Here is a 9,940-nt window from a genome sequence, read left to right on the forward strand (position 1 = left end):
CAATCCTAAAGATAGATCTATTGGGCCTAACGAACCCCATCCAAAGTACCGGATGCTTTAGTACTTCGAATTCATTTTTATCATGTCCGAAGGATTTCTCGGAATGATAGGGGATATTCTTATATGCATCATGTTAATATCGGTTACCAGGTGTTCACCATATAAATGAATTTTATCTCTATGTATGGGATGTATATTGAAATATGAAATCTTGTGGTCTATTATTATGATTTGATAATATATAGGTTAAACCTATAACTCACCAACATTTTTATTGACGTTTTAAGCATGTTTATTCTCAGGTGATTATTAAGAGCTTCCGCTGTTGCATACTAAAATAAGGACAAGATTTGGAGTCCATGCTTGTTTGATATTATGTAAAAACTGCATTCAAGAAACTTATTTTTGATGTAATATATTCTTATTGTAAACCATTATGTAATGGTCGTGTGTAAACGGTATATTTTAGATTATCATTATTTGATAATCTATGTAATACTTTTTAAACCTTTATCGATAAAATAAAGGTTATGGTTGTTTTAAAAATGAATGCAATCTTTGAAAAAAGGTCTCATATAGAGGTCAAAACCTCGCGACGAAATCAATTAATATGGAATGTTTATAATCAATATGAATGGGACATTTCAGTTGGTACCCGAGTGTTGGTCTTAGAGAACCAGAAATTTGCATTAGTGTGTCTTATCGAGTTTGTTAGGATACATTAGTGAGTTTGGACTTCGACCCTGTTTTCTTTAAAAACGATTGCTTAACACTTTTGTTAGAAACTATATGTTATTAACATGTAAATATTATGTGATATATTAACCTCTTAATGTGTTTGATATTGTGTGATAGATGTCTACCACTAGTACAAATTCCATCGAGTCACCTAATAATAATGAAGAGTCGAATATACTTTGGGAAGATTCACAAATTCCCGCAGAAGAACTGGATGAAGAGGAACCGGAAGAAGATGAACCGGAAGAGGAGGAACCGGAAGAAGAAGAGGTTCCGGAGGAAGAAATATTGATACCTACAGTAATTCGATTAAATAAAAGAAAATCCTCAACCAACGGACCAAAGTAAATAATGGTCAATGGTGTTTCCGCCGATGAAGCAAAATATTGGGAAGATTACCAATTTTCCGATGAATCGGATCCCGATGAGAATTCCGATGATATTATAGAAGTTACCTCGACCCAATTTAATAAATCGAAAGAAAATAATAGGGGAAAAGGTATAAAAATGGAGAAACCAGATTCCAACCTAGATGAACTTTATATGTATCGACAACATCCGTATTTCTTAAAATGTAACAATGACCCGGGAACCTCTAAACCACCAGGTTTTTCTAAACCATTATGGAAAACGACGGCTCGTATTAGAGGAACACCATATATTCCTAGAAAATTAGGAAAACGAACCAAGTCCGAAAAAGAAGAAACCAGTGATTCAGATTAGAGGGTTGTAATCATGTTGTGTAGTATATGTATTGTAGTGTGCTTGTACTTTTATGTTCTATGTAAAAATTGCTTGTATTGTTTGTTAATTATCTTTTACGAATCTAATCCTTGTCTATTTTACAGTATAAAAATAAAATGGACGTTAAGGGTAGACAACCGAATATTTTAGAAGACCTACCAGAGGATATGATTGAGGAAATCTTGTCTAGAGTCGGTCAGAATTCATCAGCACATTTAGTTATGGTGAAATTAACTTGTCAAACATTTGAAAGACATTCCAGAAATGCCTTAGTTTATAAAAGGCTTTCCTTTGATAGGTGGGGTATATCACATTGGGGAGACCGTAAGTTACGCCGTGTTTTCTTTAAAGCGTTAAATGCGGGGAACCCAAATGCAATTTTATGCTACGGGTTAAGAACCTATTTTGACTCGACATATCTCAACATAGGATTTCGTGAATTAGAAAGAGCTTCTAACATGTAACATAAAGAAGTATGTTATGCTTACAGGTTAGTGATGTTCGCTTCTTACCAAAATGAGAAAAAGAACATCGGATTGCAACTTTTAAATAAAACCTTCCCACAAGTGACGGATTCAGTAGTTGGGGTGAGAAACAAGGTTTTTAGATTATTACGGGGCTGTTGGACATTGCGAAACCCTCGTCCTTTTGACGACATTACAACATGCTGCCTAGCCAATGGTCATAACGGTTATTTTCCACAAGACCAAGGTGTAGTGACCCGAACTTTTCCATGTTTATATATATTAATTGAGATTGATGTTTACATGATTAAATGTTTCCAACATGTTAAGCAATCAAACTTGTTAAGACTTGATTAATTGAAATAGGTTTCATATAGACAATTGACCACCCAAGTTGACCGGTGATTCACGAACGTTAAAACTTGTAAAAAAAAAAACGATATGATGACATATATATGGTTATATATATAGTTAACATGATATTATGATAAGTAAACATATCATTAATTATATTAACAATGAACTACATATGTAAAAACAAGACTACTAACTTAATGATTTTGAAAAGAGACATATATGTAACGTTTATCGTTGTAACGACATTTAATGTATATATATCATATTAAGAGATATTCGTACATCATAATATCATGATAATATAATAATTTAAAATCTCTTTTGATATTATAAACATTGGGTTAACAACATTTAACAAGATCGTTAACCTAAAGGTTTCAAAACAACACTTACATGTAACGACTAACGATGACTTAACGACTCAGTTAAAATGTATATACATGTAATGTTTTAATATGTATTTATACACTTTTGAAAGACTTCAATACACTTATCAAAATACTTCTACTTAACAAAAATGCTTACAATTACATTCTCGTTCAGTTTCATCAACAATTCTACTCGTATGCACCCGTATTCGTACTCGTACAATACACAGCTTTTAGATGTATGTACTATTGGTATATACACTCCAATGATCAGCTCTTAGCAGCCCATGTGAGTCACCTAACACATGTGGGAACCATCATTTGGCAACTAGCATGAAATATCTCATAAGATTACAAAAATATGAGTAATCATTCATGACTTATTTACATGAAAACAAAATTACATATCCTTTATATCTAATCCATACACCAACGACCAAAAACACCTACAAACACTTTCATTCTTCAATTTTCTTTATCTAATTGAACTCTCTCAAGTTCTATCTTCAAGTTCTAAGTGTTCTTCATAAATTCCAAAAGTTCTAGTTTCATAAAATCAAGAATACTTTCAAGTTTGCTAGCTCACTTCCAATCTTGTAAGGTGATCATCCAACCTCAAGAAATCTTTGTTTCTTACAGTAGGTTATCATTCTAATACAAGGTAATAATCATATTCAAACTTTGGTTCAATTTCTATAACTATAACAATCTTATTTCAAGTGATGATCTTACTTGAACTTGTTTTCGTGTCATGATTTTGCTTCAAGAACTTTGAGCCATCCAAGGATCCATTGAAGCTAGATCCATTTTTCTCTTTTCCAGTAGGTTCATCCAAGGAACTTAAGGTAGTAATTATGTTCATAACATCATTCGATTCATACATATAAAGCTATCTTATTCGAAGGTTTAAACTTGTAATCACTAGAACATAGTTTAGTTAATTCTAAACTTGTTCGCAAACAAAAGTTAATCCTTCTAACTTGACTTTTAAAATCAACTAAACACATGTTCTATATCTATATGATATGCTAACTTAATGATTTAAAACCTGGAAACACGAAAAACACCGTAAAACCGGATTTACGCCGTCGTAGTAACACCGCGGGCTGTTTTGGGTTAGTTAATTAAAAACTATGATAAACTTTAATTTAAAAGTTGTTATTCTGAGAAAATGATTTTTATTATGAACATGAAACTATATCCAAAAATTATGGTTAAACTCAAAGTGGAAGTATGTTTTCTAAAATGGTTATCTAGACGTCGTTCTTTCGACTGAAATGACTACCTTTACAAAAACGACTTGTAACTTATTTTTCCGACTAGAAACCTATACTTTTTTGTTTAGATTCATAAAATAGAGTTCAATATGAAACCATAGCAATTTGATTCACTCAAAACGGATTTAAAATGAAGAAGTTATGGGTAAAACAAGATTGGATAATTTTTCTCATTTTAGCTACGTGAAAATTGGTAACAAATCTATTCCAACCATAACTTAATCAACTTGTATTATATATTATGTAATCTTGAGATACCATAGACACGTATACAATGTTTCGACCTATCATGTCGACACATCTATATATATTTCGGAACAACCATAGACACTCTATATGTGAATGTTGGAGTTAGCTATACAGGGTTGAGGTTGATTCCAAAATATATATGGTTTGAGTTGTGATCAATACTGAGATACGTATACACTGGGTCGTGGATTGATTCAAGATAATATTTATCGATTTATTTCTGTACATCTAACTGTGGACAACTAGTTGTAGGTTACTAACGAGGACAGCTGACTTAATAAACTTAAAACATCAAAATATATTAAAAGTGTTGTAAATATATTTTGAACATACTTTGATATATATGTATATATTGTTATAGGTTCGTGAATCAACCAGTGGCCAAGTCTTACTTCCCGACGAAGTAAAAATCTGTGAAAGTGAGTTATAGTCCCACTTTTAAAATCTAATATTTTTGGGATGAGAATACATGCAGGTTTTATAAATGATTTACAAAATAGACACAAGTACGTGAAACTACATTCTATGGTTGAATTATCGAAATCGAATATGCCCCTTTTTATTAAGTCTGGTAATCTAAGAATTAGGGAACAAACACCCTAATTGACGCGAATCCTAAAGATAGATCTATTGGGCCTAACAAACCCCATCCAAAGTACCGGATGCTTTAGTACTTCGAAATTTATATCATATCCGAAGGGTGTCCCGGAATGATGGGGATATTCTTATATATGCATCTTGTTATTGTCGGTTACCAGGTGTTCACCATATGAATGATTTTTATCTCTATGTATGGGATGTGTATTGAAATATGAAATCTTGTGGTCTATTGTTACGATTTGATATATATAGGTTAAACCTATAACTCACCAACTTTTTTGTTGACGTTTTAAGCATGTTTATTCTCAGGTGATTATTAAGAGCTTCCGCTGTCGCATACTTAAATAAGGACAAGATTTGGAGTCCATGCTTGTATGATATTGTGTAAAAAAAACTGCATTCAAGAAACTTATTTTGTTGTAACATATTTGTATTGTAAACCATTATGTAATGGTCGTGTGTAAACAGGATATTTTAGATTATCATTATTTGATAATCTACGTAAAGCTTTTTAAACCTTTATTGATGAAATAAAGGTTATGGTTTGTTTAAAAATGAATGCAGTCTTTGAAAAACGTCTCATATAGAGGTCAAAACCTCGCAACGAAATCAATTAATATGGAACGTTTTTAATCAATAAGAACGGGACATTTCAGTTGGTATCCGAGCGTTGGTCTTAGAGAACCAGAAAATTTGCATTAGTGTGTCTTATCGAGTTTGTTAGGATGCATTAGTGAGTCTGGACTTCGACCGTGTTTTCTTTAAAAATGATTGCTTAACATTTTTGTTGGAAACTATATATTTTTAACATATGAATATTATGTGATATATTAATCTCTTAACGTGTTTGATATTATGTGATAGATGTCTACCTCTAGAACAAGTCCCATTGACTCACCTAATAATAATGAAGAGTCAAATGTAAATTGGAATGATTTGTGGACTGATTCACAAGTTCCCGAAGAGGAACCGGAAGAAGAGTCGGAACCGGAAGAAGAATCGGAACCGGAAGAAGAATCGGAACCGGATGAAGAAATAGAACCGGTGGGGGAAATAATAAAACGGTTAAGTAAAAGAAAATCCTCAACCAACCGACCAAAGTTAATTATGGTCAATGGTGTTTCCGCCAAGGAAGCAAAATATTGGGAGGATTACCAATTCTCCGATGAATCGGATTCCGACGAGAATTCCGATGATGTTATAGAAATTACCCCAACTGAATTTAAAAAGGCAAAAGAAAATAATAAGGGAAAGGGCATAAAAATAGAGAAATCTAATTCCAACCCCGATGAACTTTATATGTATCGTCAACCCCCGAAGTCCTTAAGTTGTAACAATGACCCGGGAACCTCTAAACCACCAGGTTTTTCTAAACCAATGTGGACAACGACGGCTCGTATTAGGGGAACATCATATATCCCTAGAAACTTGGCAAAACGAACCAAAACCGAAGAAGAAGAAACGAGCGAGTCGGAATAAGATAGTTGTATTCGTGTGGTGTAATATATGGAATATAGTGTTCTTATGCTTTATGATATATGTAAAAATTGCTTGTATTAATAAGTATTTTTTTTATGAATCTAACTCTTGTCTATTTTACAGTTTAAAAACACAAAATGGATAGACAACCCAATATTTTAAGAGACCTACCCGGAGACATGATTGATGAAATCTTGTCTAGAGTCGGCCAGAATTCTTCGGCACAACTATTTAAGGCGAGATCAGTTTGTAAGACATTCGAAGAACGTTCCAAGAATGTCTTGGTTTATAAGAGACTTTCGTTTGAAAGATGGGGGATATCACATTGGGAAACCCATAAGTTACGATGTGTTTACTTTGACGCATATATTGCGGGGAACCCAAATGCTATTTTACGCAACGGGTTAAGAAATTATTTTGACTCAATATATCCGAATATTGGACTTCGTGATTTAGAAAAAGCGGCTAACATGCAACATAAAGAAGCATGTTATGCTTACGGATTAGTAATGTTCGCTTCTCACCAAAGTGAGAACAAGAACATCGGGCTACAACTATTAAACAAAACGTTTCCACAAGTGACAGAGTCGGTAATTGGGGTAAGAAATGAGGTTTTTAGATTATTACGGGACTGTTGGACATTACGTAACCCTCGTCCCTTTGATGACGTTACAACACGCTGTCTTATCAACGGCCATAACGGTTATGTTGCACAAGACCAAGGATGGGAAGTAGTCCTAGTAAAACCAGAATGCATGACTTGTTTCTGGACGTATGAATTACGTGTCTTTATTGCCTTTGCTGAACGACTTGTGTACTAGCTAGAATTGTCTTCACAACTATCTTGTATCAAAGTTATTGTGTGCTATATTTCATGCTTTATGTAAAATAAGCGGTATTGTAAGTTTGTAAAATATTGTATAAGTGTTTGAACGCGAAATATTATTATAATCAGTTTTTCATATAGAATTGTAGTAGTTGAATTGTATATTAGCTACTAAGTATGAACTTAACGGGTAGGTACTACCCGAATTTAAACTTATAAAACGCTAATATGAAGAAAAAGCTTTTATAAATGAGTTCATATTATGCTACGAAATACTATTAACTACTCTTAATATTCTGTATGATTAACTTGTTCCATTTAACTATTTTGAAGGAAATGGCACCGACTACTCGACACACCGTGAATATGAATGAAGAGGAATTCCGTACTTTTCTAGCTTCAAACATAGCCGCAGTACAGGCTGCGCTACATACCAACAATAACCTTGGATCTAGCAGTACAGGAAATCGTGTAGGATGCACCTACAAAGAATTCACTGCCTGCAAACCTTTGGAATTTGATGGAACCGAAGGACCGATCGGATTGAAACGGTGGACCGAGAAGGTTGAATCGGTGTTTGCCATAAGTAAGTGTACTGAAGAGGACAAAGTGAAGTACGCTACGCATACCTTCACAGGTTCTGCGTTAACATGGTGGAATACCTATCTAGAGCAAGTGGGACAAGATGATGCGTACGCACTACCGTGGTCAGCATTCAAGCACTTGATGAACGAGAAGTACCGTCCCAGAACCGAGGTCAATAAGCTCAAGACAGAACTTAGAGGGTTACGAACCCAAGGATTTGATATTACCACGTATGAAAGACGATTCACAGAATTGTGCCTATTGTGTCCGGGAGCATTCGAAGATGAGGAAGAGAAGATCGACGCGTTTGTGAAAGGATTACCGGAAAGAATACAAGAAGATATAAGTTCACACGAGCCCGCCTCCATACAACAGGCATGTAGAATGGCTCACAAACTAGTGAACCAGATTGAAGAAAGAATTAAAGAACAGACTGCTGAAGAGGCCAATGTGAAGCAAGTCAAAAGAAAGTGGGAGGAAAATGGTGATAAGAATCACCAATACAACAACAACAGCAATTACAACAATAATCGCAACAATTATCCCAACAATCGCAACATCAATCGCAACTACAACAAACGGCCCAACAACAACAACAACAACAACAACAACAGCAGCAACTACAACAATCATCCCAACAACAATAATAACCGCAACAACAACAACAATCAGAAGCAACTATGCCAAAGGTGTGAAAAGAATCACTCGGGGTTCTGCACCAAATTTTGCAACAAGTGTAAAAGAAATGGTCATAGCGTGGCGAAGTGTGAGGTCTACGGACCAGGGGTTAATAGAACGAAAGGAACAAATGGTGTCGGAACGAGTAATGGCGGAGCAAGTAGTGTCGGAGCAAGTTATGCCAATGTAGTTTGTTATAAATGTGGAAAACCAGGCCACATTATTAGAAATTGCCCGAACCAGGAGAACACGAATGGACAAGGCCGTGGAAGAGTTTTCAATATTAATGCGGTAGAGGCACAGGAAGACCCGGAGCTTGTTACGGGTACGTTTCTTATTGACAATAAATCTGCTTACGTTTTATTTGATTCGGGTGCGGATAGAAGCTATATGAGTAGAGATTTTTGTGCTAAATTAAGTTGTCCATTGACGCCTTTGGATAGTAAATTTTTACTCGAATTAGCAAATGGTAAATTAATTTCAGCAGATAATATATGTCGGAATCGAGAAATTAAACTGGTTAGCGAAACATTTAAGATTGATTTGATACCAGTAGAGTTAGGGAGTTTTGATGTGATAATCGGTATGGACTGGTTGAAAGAAGTGAAAGCGGAGATCGTTTGTTACAAAAATGCAATTCGCATTATACGAGAAAAAGGAAAACCCTTAATGGTGTACGGAGAAAAGGGCAACACGAAGCTACATCTTATTAGTAATTTGAAGGCACAAAAACTAATAAGAAAAGGTTGCTATGCTGTTCTAGCACACGTCGAGAAAGTACAAACTGAAGAAAAGAGCATCAATGATGTTCACATTGCAAAAGAATTTCCCGATGTATTTCCGAAAGAATTACCGGGATTACCCCCACATCGATCCGTTGAATTTCAAATAGATCTTGTACCAGGAGCTGCACCAATAGCTCGTGCTCCTTACAGACTCGCACCCAGCGAGATGAAAGAACTGCAAAGCCAATTACAAGAACTTTTAGAGCGTGGTTTCATTCGACCAAGCACATCACCGTGGGGAGCTCCTGTTTTGTTTGTCAAGAAGAAAGATGGTACATTCAGGTTGTGTATCGACTACCGAGAGTTGAACAAACTTACCATCAAGAACCGCTACCCACTACCGAGAATCGACGACTTATTTGATCAACTACAAGGCTCGTCTGTTTATTCAAAGATTGACTTACGTTCCGGGTATCATCAAATGCGGGTGAAAGAAGATGATATTCCAAAGACTGCTTTCAGAACACATTACGGTCATTACGAGTTTATGGTCATGCCGTTTGGTTTAACTAATGCACCAGCTGTGTTCATGGACCTTATGAACCGAGTGTGTGGACCATACCTTGACAAGTTTGTCATTGTTTTCATTGATGACATACTTATTTACTCAAAGAATGACCAAGAACGCGGTGAACATTTGAGAAAGGTGTTAGAAGTATTGAGGAAGGAAGAATTGTACGCTAAGTTTTCAAAGTGTGCATTTTGGTTGGAAGAAGTTCAATTCCTCGGTCACATAGTGAACAAAGAAGGTATTAAGGTGGATCCGGCAAAGATAGAAACTGTTGAAAAG

Source organism: Rutidosis leptorrhynchoides, chromosome 2 (assembly GCF_046630445.1).
Source record: "Rutidosis leptorrhynchoides isolate AG116_Rl617_1_P2 chromosome 2, CSIRO_AGI_Rlap_v1, whole genome shotgun sequence".
In the NCBI taxonomy this organism is placed as follows: domain Eukaryota; kingdom Viridiplantae; phylum Streptophyta; class Magnoliopsida; order Asterales; family Asteraceae; genus Rutidosis; species Rutidosis leptorrhynchoides.